Below are 8996 nucleotides of genomic sequence, written 5' to 3' on the forward strand. Positions count from 1 at the left end.
GTATTGAATAACCTGTGATATTGTATTCACTAATCCTCAATCCTCAAATATTTAGGAGTTCTCACCGGATCCCGACTCTATATATATATATATATATATATATATATATATATATATATATATATATATATATATATATATATATATATATATATATATATATATAGGGTCGGGATCCGGTGAGAACCCCTAGTATGATGAGAACCATGAGAACCTCTAAAACAACTAAGGACCGCTGGATTAGAAAATTCCAATAACAGAGATTTGTCGGGGTCATAATATTTTAGACGCTCCCCGTCGTTACAATTTACAAACCATACAATGCTCTATCTTCTCTCTCCTTATTCGATCACCGCGCTTCTTCATCTTCTCCATTGTCGACCACCGCGTTTCTTCTTCTTCACTGTCATCGACCACTGCGCTTCTCCTTCTTCGGTGTCATTGACCATCGTCATACTCCTCCTTCACCGCCATTGACGAAGGTAAGTTTCATGTTTAATTTATTCAATTTTGTAATTAAAAAATATAATTTCCGTGTTATATCAATATATAGCACAATGATTGCCTTGGTAGAAAAACCAACTGTTCTGGATGCATGTTAACCATGGTTGCCTTCGATACAACTTGTTCCAAAGAGTTATATGTGACCGTTCCTTTTGAATTTAATAGTTGTAGATATGGGGTTTTGCTGCTAAACTATGTTCTTGAGCCCTCAGATTTGGTACAATTATTCATTAATCATAAATTCTCATTGAAGACGAACACTATCTGTCATAAGCTGATGAAGACGGATAATGCCCCTCTCACAATATGCAAGTGTGTGGCACTATCCATGAGGTGCTCCATTTCCCCCCCACTTGCCCTCCCACTTGCCTTATTATGAGAGCGGCACTATCCGTCTTCAGCTTGTGACGGATAATATCCGCCACAAGCAAGACGCTTTGTTCATTAATTAGTGGTATACAAGTTGCCAATGGTTAACATGCATCTCTTAGTTTGATACGATTACTTCTTATGGCACTTGTTTAAATTTTGAATGGTAACTGTCAATGTTTACTCTTAGTTTCTACTGATATATTCATTTGTTAATTATCTTATTGCAGAAATTAAAAATACTTGCGGAAACGTTTGTCGCTGACAGGAAAGAAGTAAACCAATAGCCTGCAAAATCTCCATGGTTGGCTTCTCAAAAACCTGTATTTAAGGTGTTTTCCATCTTTTATTCTCCTTATTTATGATCCGATTTCTACTCATTGTGGAGCTTGCTTCTTAGAAATATAAAGTAGGACTGGAGTGGTGAAAAGTGACATGTTCCAATGTTTTTTCTATTTTTCTTTCGTGGACATAATCATCTCAATACCTTAGATCGAGTTAACAATATAATCATGTCAATGCCTTAGATCGAGTCTTGTCTATCAATATAGCTCATATATATACATCATACATTCATACCCTTGTGTTGAAATCATGAAGAAGCTATTTTTAGACGATCAAGATGAATTAGCATTCACAATCACAAGAATTATCAATGAAATGTTATTCCAAGATTTTGGAGACATGTACAGTGTAATGTGTCATTTGTCTTATTAATCTACATTCTGAAGCCAAATAGTAGTGACACTTTACCTCCATTGGAAAATGACTTGAACACTCAACAGTTTCCCCAAAATAATCAAGACTAAAAACTGATTAATCAAAGAGCAACAAACAGTACTTTACTTGATCTAGTGAGAAACCCTTGCTCATATCTCACCAGGACCTGTACAACTCTTATTTCTGGCCTTGTTTCAGTTTCATACCAATGCTTTATGTCCCTTTTATTACTTGCTCTATCCCTTATTGTAATTTAACTTCCCCTGGTCATTTGAGCGTGACTTCGAAAGTTTTTTTAATCATTTCATTCATTTGCAATTACAGTGGTTTCGTATTAACTCGACTCTTTTGCAGCTACTTAAAAAATGTTAAAAAGTAATCAAGGCGGAATAAGACAGGCTTATGCCAGTGTAATTGCAATCATCTCATGGCTGCGGATGGTCTAACCACATAAACCCTTCCCCATATAACCATCACTATTATTTGGAGTCTGAAAGCAATAACTTGGCTCTCCTGTCTATAATCATGTCAATGCCTAAGATCGAGTCTGAATCATAGTTTGCTTGGGGACACGCAAATGTTTGGTTTGGGGAGATTTGATGCGTGTATTTTATATAAAGTTTTTACCTCATTTTTACACGCATTTCTGTACCATTTTACATGGCATTTAGCTACAAATACCCCCGAATAGTCTACCTTGGTTTGTCTTGTGTAAATTGCAGGAATAGACCGAAGAGAAGATAAATCGAGAGCCTAAACTCGTTCTATTTGCATGCATTTATGGAGAACAAGGAGTCGGAGCTTGGAATCTATCACTTTGAAGACGAACGAGCTGAATTCGAAAGGTGTCTTAGTGCTTAACGCGCCAAAATAGCTTGATTGACCACTTATCTAGTCGATCGAATGCTTTATACCATGAAGATTACTCGATCGACTCGATCAAGCAGGCCGCAATACGGAGTTACTCGATCGAGTAGTATTTCTACTCGATCGAAGGGAATTTTGCTTAGTTTACTCGATCGAGCGGTTTTATTCCACTCGATCGAGTAGTTTATCTTGTATTTGTATTTTTCCGCCTATTTTCGTATGGGCTTTTGTAATTAGGCTTTGGATTAGGTTTAAGGGGGAGATTTTCATGTGCTACTAAGGGGTAGATTGCGTAACTCTTCCTCACTTACTTCTCCTGGATCTTATTCACTGCTTCCCTTTCCGTTACATTTTTCCTACTCTAGAACTTGGATTCGGAATTCGTAATCGGTATCACTATTTCCTTTTAATTCTTAATCATAATTACTGTTTTAATTCTGTCTTTCCCTTATTGCTATTGTTATTGCTTCATTTAAGCTCTCTAATTTCGTTGCTATCATGCTTAATTATTTTTATCTATGTATTGTTGTTGTTGAGTCGATGATGATGTGTAGCTAATTCCCTTTTGCTAAGACTAGGGGATCCATGATTATGAAGGAATAGTCATCGCCATATTAGGTTAATGCTTGTGTAGTCCTTGTTGTTAATCGTTGCTGTTATTTTTTTCTGTCTAATTAAGTCGACACAATTAGTCATTTTACCGTAGTAAACCTTGACCTGGACCGGAAGGTTGGAAAGGGTGAGACTCGTAGCGAACATTAAGGCACCGTAGTGAGGGCGGAAGTTATGCTATTTGTGCTTTAGGGCAAATTGAGACCGAAAGGAGATATTCACTGCCCCTTTGACCATACTTGCATTGACCTGAGACCTAGATTGCTTGACTGAATGATCATGGTGAACCGACTGTCTTAGCTGCTTTTCCTTTATCTGCTTAATCTTTATTCTCTGCCTTTTTCTCTTTCTCACTCTCATAAGAGTAGAACAACCCAATTAAAACCCCCCAAATTGGTTACCGTGACAAACTTAGACAAAGTTGACATTTTCCCATCTCCCTGTGGAGATCGACCCGACTTCCCTAGCTATATTAGTTAGAGCCATTTGGTTATTTTTGATAGGTATACGATTGCCCTGACAAATTTTGGCGCCGTTGCCGGGGAGGTGGTGCAATTTTGCTGCTTTATTTAAGTCTGTCTTTCGTCTCAGAGAATTTATTCCTTGAGACTGATCTCATTTTTGCAAAAGTTTTTGATTAGTTGCAGGATATCTGTTCTAGAAAGAGAACATTGTCATACCTGTTCCAGTCTGTAAATTCTATCTGCCAGAATGCCAAATATAGCCAGCCATTCAGAGCCTAATGTGGATTCCCTTCCAAAAGGTTTCTTACTACCCACTACTGAGTCAGGAAATTTTGGAATCCACCCATCCTACATACAGCTGGCCGAGAGAAATCTTTTCAGGGGGGTACCTGAAGAAGATCCGTGCAGGCCTATAGAGCTATTTACAGAGTATTGCTCTACCATTTCTCTTGCTGTTGGGGTGACACAGAACAAAGTGAAGGGAGTTCTCTTTCCCTTTTCTTTAGCTGATGATGCCCGAGAATGGTTGAGGGATTTAGATAGGGAAGCAGCCGGTGTAACCGATTGGAGTTCTCTTGCTTTAGCCTTTTACAGGCGATATTTTCCACCATAGCGCACCAATGCTTTGAGAGCTCAGATTACTTCATTTGAGCAATTGCCCACCGAAGACTTGGATGGGGCTTAGACTAGGTTCAAGAAGCTCGTCCATTATGTGCCTCATCATGGTTTCAAGCGTTGGTTCCTATGTACCCAGTTTTACAACAGGTTATATCGAAACCAGAGAGCTATCCTTGATAGTGTAGCTAAGGGGAGATTCACGAAAAACTTGGAGGATGATCAAGGGTGGCATCTTATTGAGGATATGGCTATCCATGTTGCCGAATATGGAAATCCCCGAGGGAGTGGGCAAGTTAACGAATTGGTAGCAGCTGAAGTGGAGGGTCCTAGAAAAAGTCTAGGTAATGTGGAGATTACAGAGGCTATGGGTGAACATGCACAAGTTTGTGCAATTACTGAGCATGTAGAGATATGCGATAGGTGCAGTATAGAGGGGCACGATCCTGTTGATTGAATGGCGAGAATAAAGCGCATCCGAGCTTATCAGAAATACAAGCAAGGAGTTCCTTTTTTTCAACTATATGAAGAAATGACAAATGTTTCTATTCCTTCTACGCCAGTGCCGCAGCCAGATCCCCCTTCTACAAACGAGGAAATTGCCGAACTGAAGTCCTTGATGTTTAACTTAACACGACAGTTTGGGGAGAAATGCAACAAGAATGAAACTGTCATTGTGGAGTTAAGAGAACAAGTCGCGCAGTTAACACTCGCGAAAGACCAAGCTAATCATCGACCGACATGCGACCCAGTTAATGCTATCAATCTCCGAAGCGGCCTTGCTTATGAAGGGCCAAAATTGCCAAAAGACGGGGTTGTGACAGCTGATAATGCCCCGGAAGAAGAACTAGACGAGTTTGTGGATGATATCCCTGCTGTATATTGTCCCGTCGCTCGATCGAGTAAAAATACTACTCGATCGAGTGAAATTACCCATCAAGATAGTCGATCGAGTATAAATACTACTCGATCGAGTAATGCTCAATTTGAAGAACTCGATCGACCAATAAATTCTTCTCGATCAAACAGTTTAGCAGATGAAGTTACTTGATCGAGTGAAAATTATACTCGATCAAGTGAGCCAGAAATCCAAGAGCTCGATCGAGTGGTTCAAACTCCTCGATCGAGTAATTTCCAAGATAAAACCACTCGATCGAGTGAAGAAAGTGGTCGATCGAGTGCCAGAGCCAGCGGAGATCCTATTTTGACATCCAATTCTGCTACCATGTCATCTTCCCCTGCTGTGAAGACGTCACGAGTCGATAAAGCTAAAGAGAAAGTGGCGGGTCCACTCATTGCTACCAGGGTACCCTTCCCAAGTCGTTTGAAGGACGCGAAGGTCGAGCAACAGTATGGTAAGTTTGTGAACATTGTGAAGAACCTCCAGGTAACTGTCCCTTTTACCGAGCTTATTACCCAGGTACCCACTTACGCTAAATTCATGAAAGATATTGTGACGCGTAAGAGAGAGTTAAGTGAATTTAACACCGTTTCATTTTTGGAAGAGTCTAGTAATTTACTTTTAAATAAGGCTTCACCTAAAATGAAAGACCCGGGTAGCTTCTCTATTACTTGTGTTATAGGCAATGTATTTATTGATAAGGCTCTTTGTGATTTAGGAGACAGCGTCAGTGTCATGCCCCTATCTATCTGCAAGAAATTGAATATGGGTCATCTTAAATTGACTAATATTACCCTACAGATGGCTGATAGATCTGTTAGGAGACCCTTGTGTGTCTTAGAGGATGTGCCTGTGAAAATAGGCAAGTTCTTTATACCAGTAGATTTCATTGTTTTAGACATAGCTGAGGACACCCGGACCCCAATTATATTAGGAAGACCGTTCCTTTTTACAGCTGGGGCCATTATTGATGTCAAACAAGGGCATTTGACTCTTGCAGTAGGGGATGACGCGATTACTTTCAGTCTGCCTAGCACTTTAGCTCGGCCAATGATAGAGGACACATGTTATTCTGTCGATATTATTGATGAGTCTATTTATGACTTCTGGGCAGGTTCTTTTACAAAGGACCCACGAGAGGCTCTTATGCTTTTGTATGAGTGTGCAGATAACCTAGATGACGATGATGTTGTGTTGGATTTGCTTAAAGATGCTTTAGATGAGCGCGAACTCACCGACGCTGAGGGAGAACAAGTGGAACAGATGATCAGTACCCTTTGCTCCATTGAGGTAAAGGTGCCTGAGCGTAAGCCTCTTCCCTCTCATCTAAAATATGTTTTCTTAGATGATACTGAGAAATATCCAGTCATTGTTAGCGCTAAGCTTGATAATGATCAGCTGACTTCCTTGTTAGCTGTGCTTAAGAAAAACAGGAAAGCTTTGGGTTATTCCTTGGACGATATCAAGGGGATCAGTCCCGATATTTGTATGCACAGGATAGAGCTGGAGGAAGATCACAAACCTTGCAGACAGGGTCAGCGCCAGCTGAACCAGAAGATGCAATATGTTGTGATGGCTGAGGTAATGAAGCTGCTTGATGCATGTATTATCTATTCTGTTGGTCATTCTAAGTGGGTGAGTCTAGTGCAGGTAGTCCCTAAGAAAGGAGGGACCACCGTGGTTAAGAATGACAAAAATGAATTAATACGTACTAAAGTAGTGACTGGATGGCGGATGTGTATAGACTATAGACAGCTGAATGCCGCCACCAAGAAAGATCACTTTCCCCTTCCTTTTATTGATCAAATGGTAGAAAGGTTAGCTTCTCATAAATTTTTCTGCTATCTAGACGGGTATTTAGGGTTTTTTTAGATCCCTATTCACCCACATGATCAAGCTAAGACTACTTTTACTTGTCCTTAGGGTGCATGATGGGGATATTTTCAGAGTATATTGAGTCTATTGTGGAAGTTTTCATGGACGATTTCAGTGTTTATGTAAGTGATTTTTCTAACTGTCTTTCTAACCTTGATAAAGTGTTGCGGTACACGCATTGAGGTTAATCTCGTTACAATCGGGAGAAGTGCCATTTCATGGTCAAAGAGGGAGTTGTCTTAGGGCACTTAGTTTCTGATAGGGGAATAGAAGTTGATAAAGCAAGAGTGGAAGTGATTCAGCAATTACCTCCTCCTGTTAATGTTAAATGAGTGAGAAGCTTCCTTGGTCACGCCGGCTTTTATCGCCGGTTTATCAAGGATTTCTCAAAAATTGCTAAACCACTTACACAGCTGCTACTTAAGGATACCCCTTTTGTATTTACTGACGAGTGTCTTTCTGCTTTTAACAGGTTAAAGCAGGCTTTGGTCTATGCGCTGATCATACAGCCTCCCAACTGGGATTTGCCGTTTTAGATAATGTGTGATGCCAGTGATTATGCACTAGGAGCGGTGCTAGGCCAACGGAAAGACAAAGCTTTAAATGCAATCTACTATGCGAGCCGAACTGTGGATGAGGCTGAAGTGAAGTACACCACCACTGAAAAAGAGCTGCTAGCTGTAGTTTATGCCTTAGAGAAATTTCGTTCTTATTTGATTGGGTCAGAAGTTACTGTTTTTACTGACCATGCAGCTTTGAGGCATCTCCTTGCCTTGCCAAGAAGGAGGCTAAACCACGGATATTGAGATGGATACTCCTTCTCCAGGAGTTTAAAGTGCAGATTATAGATAAGAAAGGAGCTGAGAACGTTGTAGCTGATCATCTGTCGCGACTGTCGCGACAAGAAGGGGAAGATTCTTTACCTATTGATGAGTCTTTTCCTGATGATTCTTTATTTGCTATATTATCGTCTATTGTTAACCAAGAGCCTTGGTATGCAGATATAGCTAATTACGTTGTCAGTGGCAAGCTGCCGCCTGCCCTTTCTCATCAGCAGAGGAAGCGTTTTCTGTATAACGCTAAGCAGTATTTTTAGGATGATCCTTATCTGTTTAAGGAATGTGCAGACGGTCTCTACAGACGGTGTATTCCGTAGTGGAAGACCAAAGTAGTCCTAGAAGGCTTTCACTCCTCTCCCTATGGTGGTCACCATGGTCCTTCGCGCACCGTGGCTAAGGTACTTCAGTTTGGTTTTTACTGGCCTTCTTTGTTTGCTGATGCTAAGGCTTTTGTTTCAGCTTGTGATGCCTGCCGACGATCAGGGAATATTTCAAAGAGACACGAGATGCCACAAAATATTATCTTAGAGGTCGAGGTTTTCGATGTCTGGAGCATTGATTTCCAAGGACCGTTCCCATCTAGTAAAGGTAACAGGTACATTTTAGTAGCTGTAGATTATGTGTCGAAATGGGTTGAGGCAATCGCTTCACCTCATTGTGATGCCAAAACCGTGATAAAAATGTTTAAAAAGATCATATTTCCCCGATTTGGTGTCCCTAGGGTCGTCATTAGTGATGGGGGAATGCACTTTAAAGAGAAGAAACTAACTTCCATTCTGGCTAAGGTTGGTGTTCAACACCGGCGTGGTTTGGGGTATCATCCCTAAACTAGTGGTCAGGTTGAGGTCTCTAATCGCGAGATTAAAGAGATATTGTCTAAGGTAGTTTCTAAATCACGGAAAGACTGGAGTCTTAAATTGGAAGACACATTATAGGCCTACAGAGCTGCCTTTAAGACACCGATTGGTGCATCACCTTATCGGTTGGTTTATGGGAAATCATGTCATTTACCTGTTGAGTTGGAATGTAAGGCTTGGTGGGCAATTCGTGAGCTTAACTTTGATCCTAAGTTGTGTGGTCAGAATCGTCTTTTGCAGCTAGATGAATTGGAAGAGTTTAGGCTTAATGCCTATGACAGCTCGCGCATTTACAAGGAAAAGACGAAGAGATGGCATGACAAAAGATTTCTACCTCGGGAATTTCATGTCGGGCAAAAGGTATTACTGTTTA

The sequence above is a fragment of the Silene latifolia genome, chromosome Y (genome assembly GCF_048544455.1).
Source record: "Silene latifolia isolate original U9 population chromosome Y, ASM4854445v1, whole genome shotgun sequence".
Lineage (NCBI taxonomy): Eukaryota > Viridiplantae > Streptophyta > Magnoliopsida > Caryophyllales > Caryophyllaceae > Silene > Silene latifolia.